Source organism: Saccostrea cucullata, unplaced genomic scaffold, assembly GCF_032062105.1.
Source record: "Saccostrea cucullata isolate Sc308-1 unplaced genomic scaffold, CSIRO_AGI_Scuc_v1 ctg1231, whole genome shotgun sequence".
NCBI lineage: Eukaryota > Metazoa > Mollusca > Bivalvia > Ostreida > Ostreidae > Saccostrea > Saccostrea cuccullata.
This window is the reverse complement of record NW_026921857.1, coordinates 1-8,174: the sequence shown is the minus strand read 5'-3', so window position 1 is coordinate 8,174 and position 8,174 is coordinate 1. Positions and strand designations below refer to the sequence as shown.

At 32.6% G+C, this 8,174-nt stretch overlaps 1 long non-coding RNA gene across 1 annotated transcript; it reads right to left on the bottom strand.

The window, feature by feature from the left end:
• Window positions 1–3,207: 3,207 nt before the first annotated feature.
• Window positions 3,208–4,732, bottom strand: LOC134260827 (uncharacterized). Its single transcript, XR_009990646.1, has 4 exons — window positions 4,446–4,732; window positions 3,866–3,944; window positions 3,344–3,427; window positions 3,208–3,243 (listed from the first exon to the last, which is right to left on the bottom strand). It is a non-coding gene; the product is annotated as an uncharacterized LOC134260827 (long non-coding RNA).
• Between the last annotated feature and the right edge of the window lie 3,442 nt (window positions 4,733–8,174).

Here is an 8,174-nt window from a genome sequence, read left to right as displayed (position 1 = left end):
CTCAGACTATAATGTAACTTTAGCTATTAACACTTTCCAGTACTGAATATGTACATTTCTCAAAGATCATTAGTCTTTAGGGTCCTATTATCATCCAAGTAAAATACTAGCTATCAAGCTTGTGATAAAAATTACTTTTGAAGACACAAAATGAAGGATATCAGCTAGGCCTTTTAAATTCTGCCAATACCTGGTACTTTTTACCAGGCTGAAATTACAATTGTACCGACCAAACTATTTGCTGGAGACAAATTTGATAGAATATTTAGGTTTAATAAACTACTTTCACTAAGTACTGAACCGCCAATGTTTAGTAAAAGCATTGCCTGTTTCTAATCTCCTTGAAAGCCTTAGAATACGAACAGAATAAATAAGAAATTGAACCTGTGTATGCAAGAAACTAGCTATTTTTGAAAACGGAAAGGATCATCTTTTTAAAAAAATATTGTCTCGTATCCCGTTTTCGACCGTATTGTATTTTCGGCCTATTTTCCCAATCTGCTTCCCGTGCAGATACCGCACGGTAGAATATTATTTTCGGTTGCTGCACATGGAAAAATACCTTTGAAGCACAAATGTATTGAAAATACCCAAAATAATTAATTCAACGGAATTTCCTCGATGGTTGTAGTCCGTTGTCAGAAATTCTAGTCTTTTTACTAATGCACATTTTATCTGTTGATTAACCAAAGCCGTAATCGGTTAATTAAAAAGATTTTTGATGACATTTTTCCGAAAGAAAATTAAGATCTCTGTCAAAGAGACGCGTGAATATTGAAATGAATGGGTGGATCAAGCGAATTTTTTTCTTCCTTTAATAGGTCGAAAATACAATACGCCAGGATATGATTTTCAAAACAGCAGTACCCATACAGTGATAAAAAAATTCATCGATGTTTAAAAGACTAAAATGAACAATATGTATTATTTCAATTACATGTTGAAACGACAGGGTGATCAAGTAAGGCTTACTATTTTTCAAAAGTTCTAGGTTAAAGTAAACATGCCTAACACTTAAATAATCTGGTCTTCATATCAAAACTCGATCATACTAAACCCAAAGAGAATAAAGAGATTAATTGAAGACTGTGCATAAGTGGTACTCATTATGATGGAAGCCATACTTAGTTACTACTAGATAGAACGTTCTATCGTTAAAATGATATTGTCCTACAGACCCGGTTTAACGATAGAATTCGTTCTGTGTATTTGTAATGTAGCAAAAGAAACATGGGCGATAACTTGTACTCACTATAACTCAGTGCATTTACTACGAACAATTTAGAGAGTCCTGAATGTAAACATGGCAGGTAAATTTGAAGCGAGAGAAAAACGTTGAGAAAATTAATTGGATTTTCGTCTTAAGATGGATTATTTTCTAGGATAAAAGGCATAAGCAATCTCAAAAAGGTTTGTTTTGATTAATTTGGTAGTTATTTTCCAGTGCAAATCCTTATATAGTCTTCAAAATCCTTTCGGAGCGGATCCGCTCCGATTTGCTACATTGCAAGTATATGGGACGTATTCTAACTGTGATGAGGGCTTGTACCGAGACACAGTTAGATCATTCTAACTAAGTTACTACATACCTTTCTAAAATACTATTGACAAAACTCTCTTTAATGAAGCCTAGAAATGCAATGCAATTAAGTGGCCAAAACCCTTATTGAGAGTGTAGGGCTCAAATAAATTATGACATTTCTGAATGCTGAAGATGCTTTTGATTTCCAAATATCTTCAGAATAACACTGATGAACAAATCAAGCATGGCTTGTGTCTCCATGTTGGTTAATACTCCGTGTGAATAAGACGCTTTAAATTGCACATTCAGTGCATTGTCAAACGTTTTGAAGATTCTATTTGATAAAGATAATTTTAAAACCAAACCTATTTATTTTAATTTGTTACATCTTAAAAGGATTTTTTAATTAAGATTTTAATTTTTACTCCGATATCAAAATTCTGGGTTTTTTTTTTTAGAAATCAAAAACTGGAAAAAATCAGGGTGTAATGAGCGTAGCGGAAGACAACTCTGGTAAAACAGAAAAATATATAAAGATTTCTGGGTGGATATCTTCCGTTTTTTTTTTTAGAAATCGGAAAAAATCGGGTCGGCGGATCCGTAAAACGAAAAATATAATTTCTCTCGCCTAATTTAAAACATCTTTTGAAAAGGGTTTGTCTTGATTGAAGGATTGTCTTTCATCTGTTAAAAATTAAAAAAAAAATTGAATCAATTCGTCACAGAATTAAGATATTTAAAAAGAAATCTTATAACAATTAGAAATTTTCACGGAAATACAAAAAAGCAAAATGATTGTTATTAGGATTTAGTGAGGTTTATCTATTGGCGCCTGGTCATCATTATGGTCCCCCTTATCGCCGATCCAGACTTTACTGTAGGATACCAAGGTTTGTCCCAGTCTGCCGAGGACCATTGACCGTTAAGGAAGGCCCACTTACAGAAGTTAAACCACCAGCCCCCTCTACGGTTACGGACAACAGCACAGTTACAGTCACTACACCTGTCATTGTCTCTGTCTGGGGTTGTGAAGTACATCCCTGACAGATCTCTGTCAGATCTCCCTGTGTCTAACATAGCGTCGCCTGTAAAAGTAAATAAAATGAATTACAGAGATAATTGATTTATATATCTTCAACCTTAACTGTCAATAAAAATATCAAGGTACTTCTAAGATAGCTGACTTGATGTACAGGAAATATCGATAATATTTATTTAGTTCAGTCATACACGGGTAAAATTGCAAAGTATGTTAAACATATGTTTTAAATATGTTCCGAAACATATGTTCACCATTAAAAAAACAAGCAAGATATGGTTAACATATGTTTCTAAACATATGTTGATTATACGTTTAACATATGTTATTAATATGTTTTGTATGATCATCTTATTTTAGACATTTTCCAGTCTGCAAACACAATTTTTACTTATTGCAGTGCTCCATGACGCTCTATGTTCATATGTTTTATAAACGGCTATAAAACAGCATTTATTGCATATGTTAATTTTATTTATTTCTTTACATTTTTCTATTAATAACTGGTATTTCCTTGGATTGCAATGTGAACTAAATGAACTAAATATTAAACTTTTCCTTAAATGTCTAAAGTAAACAATAAGAAATTAAAAGAACAAAATTGTAAGCATTAATTCTGCATTTATTGTTCACATTTTTCCCCAATTCTGCCTTCACTTCCCTGACAGTGACTGCATTGCTTCTGAAATGATGAAGAAAGTAATTAAATAATTAAGAAGTGCCAATGTCATGATAATTACATGTGTTACTAATTAAAATGTGTTACCACAAAAAGTAATTACATTGAGCACTTAAGAAATCTCATCAGTCTTTTGGAGCATGGTCAAATGATTTGAAAACTTCTCATGTTAAGGCACGGGTGAGGCCTACAATGTAAAGATTCTGCTTATTGAGCTCTTGGAAGTGCAAAAAAAAACAAAGTAATTCAGTTTTTATAATGTTATTTGAAACTATATAAAAGAAGAAATTGTGAAAAGTTTACGATGACAATGATTACGACAGACAAGGGACAGACTTCAATCCGAAAAGCTCATTCTAGTCTTAGGCTCAGGTGAGCTTATACATGTAAGCAATAGCAACAACGTTTTCAAAATTTAAACAATCGAATTTGGAATGTTTAAATAGTAAAAAAAGATTTCCAAAAATGCAATAGGAATGATTCAGAATGATCGAGATACAAATGTATAACCCTTGACTACAAACGAACAAACAATAAAAAAAAAACCCAGACATTTTGAATACAGTATATCCTAAAACTTTCATGGGAACGAAAGATTTAAGTTTGCGAAAGAGTATTTACTTACCTATTTAGAAGCAAGCTTGGGGTCTTGGTGTCTGTTCTTCAATGTATTCGTTATGAAAAAGGCAGGCTGTATATTGAACCTGTAGCAGTTTATTATGTGCATATCTAACTACAACAGAGACTATAGTTTTTCTGGTGTTGAAAAAAATAAAAATATTAATTGATATATAAATAATCAATGAATTATCTGATACTTGTTGGAGTTTTTTGATTTAGTTTTTTCAGTACTAGGCCTATTTTATTAATTTCATAAAATTAAACACACACATTTTTTTTCTTATTGTTCTTTTGACACTTGTAAATTATGAACACTTATACTAGTGCCTTGTATGTCTGCTTTAGATGAAAATTTATCCTCATGTGGATATTGTGTTGTTTAATGGCCAGAAATTCTCTCCATACTTTACAGGTTTTTAAAAATGTGCTTGAATATTGTTTGTAAAAAAAGAGTTGGATTATTTTTTTTTTTAAAAGCCATCAAATCATGAATTAATATACATGTACACAAAGAATTTTCTCAGGAAATATTCTTTCCTTGAATAGTCATTACTGGTAAACACTATGATTATTATTGTATGTACCTGATTTGTCATCACGCAATCGCCAATAAAATCGGCATTGGTTCAATAACTTTGTTCAATCGTCACTCAGTCAAATCAGCATTGGGTTCTTTGAATAAAAACGACACTGGGACGCTGAACTTCAGTTGCTTAATACATATATAGGCCTAATAAAAAAAAACAATTTTTCATTAAATGGTTGAAAGAACCCTATGGATAACGATCTGAATATAACATTTTACTTCAACTGCTACACAATGTTTCTACTTTCACTTTCATATCGAGATCGCGTCTAATATGCAAGCATAACTTTTAACAAAAGGAAAACAAATTTACATGAAAAATTGGTAATGCTGGATCCGTATGTTTTTTTTCATTTATCATAAACAAATCCAAATTTTCTTATTTGATCACCAGGTTCGGCTTTTATTATTTAGAATAATCTAGCTGTGTCTCGGTACAAGCCCTCACCATAGGTCCGTAGGACAATATCATTTTAACGATAGAAAGTTCTATCTAGGTTTTTATTAACTGCATTAGACCAGTATTTGTGGATAGGAATGCTGCGCTATACACAAAGTTTCTTCGCTTCTCTGTAATGAAATGATTTTAACACTATGAACTATGCCAAAAGTCTTTAAAAAATATCTGAGAGCACTTACCTTTTTCCAACACCCAAGACTTCTACTGCAGCAGTGACGTCAAATGTGACGTACACTTTCATCCGATATAAACTATTATCCTGCCTCTGATAAAAATCGTGAAATTCCATTGGTCGAGAGCAATACTGCATCAAAACGGTAAAAAATTTAAAATACATTTTTCTTGCCCCCTCCACGTACCTGATAATATATTAAAAAAATATTACTAACCACACATCATCAATGAACTGCTTTCACGTGAAGGTTCAGAGGAATAGACGTAACAATCCTTCCTTTTTATGCAGAACGTCTTGCACGAAATGATCATCTACATTCTTGTTAATAAAAATCAGTAAAATTCATCTTGATGCATGTTTTTGAATTTATTTTTTTTGCTTGAAGTCCCTTTGTTTAGAATTTAAATACAATAAATTTCGTTTAATTAAGCTTTAAAGCAGGCACAGGTCTAGGATTTCTTTCTAAGCCGGAGGGGAGGGGTTCTACGAATGGTATACCTACCCAAAAGTGAACCCAGAAATAAATGTGGGTTACGGAACTTAGTCTATTACGAATTTAATTTATAATTTATATAAAATGTAAGGTAACTCTAAACTTTGTTGGCAGGAGAATTGAGCTGTTGAACATTTCCTGACGTTGGAGATGTTTTATTGTAAAAAGTGTCAAACTCAAAACATATGTTAAACTTATGTTTGAAATAATCATATGTTGAACATACGTTAAACATATTGTTACCACAAACATATGTTCAACATATGTTTTTTTAGTCGTCTATATGCTCAACATATGTATTAAACATATGTTAAACATACTGTGGAAAATTCATATGTTCAACGTATATTTAACTTATGTTCAACATATGGTTCTCAAAACATATGTTGAACATACGTTGCAATTTCACCTGTGTATAATCCCCAGTTTTTATCATACTGGCACGTGCATAATTAGAGAAAATATATAACAGAAATGATAATTATTAATTATTAATTTACATCACGTTAATTGTAATACTGAAGTACGTCTGAAATACACAGTTTAACATGTCTATTTCCTGATACGAGATATATTTAAAAAATACAAAACATCAAAACACTGCAGAATACATATAAGAACCTTTCAATTAACCCCAGGCGTGTTACATCTTTAAAGTGTGATATTTTTAGTCCCCTACCGGTTAAAGCGGAGGGGACTATAGGTTTCCTCTGCGTCTGTCCGTCAGTTCGTCCGTCTAGCTGTCTAGAAAAAATAGAAATAGTGGACCAAGAACCACGAACGATAGTATTGTTCTCCCGCCTACCTCAAAGTCAGAGTTAACATATTAGAATGATTTTCAAAATTTTTATAGATATTTATATTAATTTTAATAAAAAGTATTATTTGAGATAGAAAGAGTAGGGCTATATTGACATGAGATTTCGTATTGCGATATATTGCAATATTTTTAACTGTATTGCGATATGTATTGCAATATTTTCAATGTAATAAAAATGGCATTTTCTTCCTATCTTTACTTTAATTTACATGCAGAATGTATATAGCTATGATAAGTAACCAACACAGAAAAAAAATCTTGTTGAATTCATTTAAGTTATGCCTCTGAAATGTTCCCACAAACAACGTCTAACTTACTGTTTGGTTTAATAACAAATTTTAAGAAGTCTATTTTCATATTTAATGACAAAATTCCTTAATCTAAGCATATTGCCAATATATCGATATTACAAAATCGTGTTGCGATACGATATTTTTTGTCATTGTATTGCAAGATATTGAAATATCGTTATTATTGCCCAGCCCTACCAAAGAGAGATAACCCTATAATTTTGGTAAAACTTGAGTTTTTCACTATACATCTGTAGAAATCAATGGAAAACGGAAAATATTTTTAAAACCTCTCCCCCCCCCCCCCCCCCCCCCCCCCCCCCCCCCCCCCCCCCCCCCCCCCCCCCCCCCCCCCCCCCCCCCCCCGTGAAACAAAAATTCCTTTTTACAGGTAATATGGACTGTCATTTTACAAATCTATGCTAAAGCCTTTTGTGTTTCACAGGGGGGGACATATGTTTATAGACAAAAATCGAAAAAAAAATGCTGATTTTTCACCAAATTTAAAGCTATTTACAACTAAATTATTGTATTTTATTAATTTATTTATGTTTTATTTATTTGGGTAAAACACAAGAAAAGAAATGAGATACATTTTATCATATTTAAGACTATTTCAAAATATGGTGATTGTTGAAAGTCGATTTCACTAGAAAATATCGTCTACCCCCCTTTTTTCAAGAGCTGCAATTAATGATAATTTACGATCTAGCGCTGGAATTAAATTGGTCAATCAATTACCATAGAACTGTTCTTTCTATAAAACAAAGATTTAATGGCCAAATTGCCATTAAAATTGAATTTAATGGGTGCAAAATGTAGGCGGGAAATCAAGAGTGAGAGTTCGTAGTTCTTTGTTTAGGAAGGCATTGTGTTTAACTATAACTGTAAATTCCTCATTGCTCAAAAACAATTAGCATCACAAGATCGCAAAGCTATGTTCGCTCTCAAATCAACAATGAAGCAGCTTTATCTAAATCATTGTACTTTGTTTTCTATTTTTGATACTATGTGTGTAATATCTTAAACTATGACTGTGAAGTCTGGGGATCCCACAAAGGCCAGGACATTGAGAAGGTTCATCTTGAGTTTATACGATATGTACTCGGTGTCCGTAAAACTACAAACACGTCCATATTGTACTTTGAGACAGGACGTCTACCTATGTAATGTATCTTAGCTTCTTCTCTGCAACCACACAACCAATTTCCACCAAATTTTGCATAAGGCATCAGTGGGTGGAGATCTAGAGGAACAAACATTGTGAATGTCATGGTCCCTGTTTCCCTGTGGCCTGAGAGGTAAGGCCAAAACCACTAAAATTACATGTAATGAAATCTTTAAAAATCTTCTTTACTCCTTGACATCAAGCATTGAAACTGTTAGCATGAATATATTGAACTTTGAGTCTTCTACCAAAATTGTGAAATTCATGTCCCTCGGGTGAGGGGTTCTAGTGCAAGTGCGGAGCTCTTTTGAATATATAAAG